The sequence below is a fragment of the Chiloscyllium plagiosum genome, chromosome 18, assembly GCF_004010195.1.
Source record: "Chiloscyllium plagiosum isolate BGI_BamShark_2017 chromosome 18, ASM401019v2, whole genome shotgun sequence".
Classification (NCBI taxonomy): domain Eukaryota; kingdom Metazoa; phylum Chordata; class Chondrichthyes; order Orectolobiformes; family Hemiscylliidae; genus Chiloscyllium; species Chiloscyllium plagiosum.
In genome coordinates, this window is record NC_057727.1 from 11,300,358 (window position 1) to 11,301,090 (window position 733).

The following is a 733-nucleotide window of genomic DNA, read 5'->3' on the forward strand; positions in this document are numbered from 1 at the left end:
GGGGATGGCGGAAATGTTGCTGAGAATGCGATACCCAAATCATCGACTCTCCTGCTCCTCAGGTGCTGCCTGACCTGCTGTTGCTTTTCCAGCACCACACTCGACTCTGACCTCCAGCATCTACAGTCCTCTCTTTCTCCTAAATTTCACTTTCGAAATAGAACCAGTCTGACTCAAGACTGGGATACAGACAGACTCTAACCTCATACTTTTAATGCATTGTCTGAGCTGAGATATCACCTTTTGTTATAAAACTTTAAGTTTTCTTGGGAAAGTGACTTAAAAGAAGTTCTGGTATTTACATATTAATGAACCGAAACCTGCAAACCATTCTGAAAGATGAAAGACTTAACAATAATCCAGGTTTGTTCAATATATCATTTCAGTCACATGACACTAATCTCTTACTATAAATTTTGTGTCTTATGGTCTTATGCTCCACAACCACCTGGTGAAGGAGCAACGCTGTGTAAGCTAGTGCTTCCAAATGCACCTGTTGGACTGTAACCTAATGTTATGTGATTTTTATCTGTTTTATAGTGGCACTTTTACTCGGGCATTGGTTATTAATCATGCCTCATTCCAGACTATCAGTCTGAAATAGTTCGACAAAATTGTTCTGAATACACTTTATGAATTCTTCCTCACAGTCTCCTGTGACAATCTGACTGTCCCAATCTTCATGGCGATTAAAGTCACCCACAATTAATCTACTGTCTTTGCTACATACCCT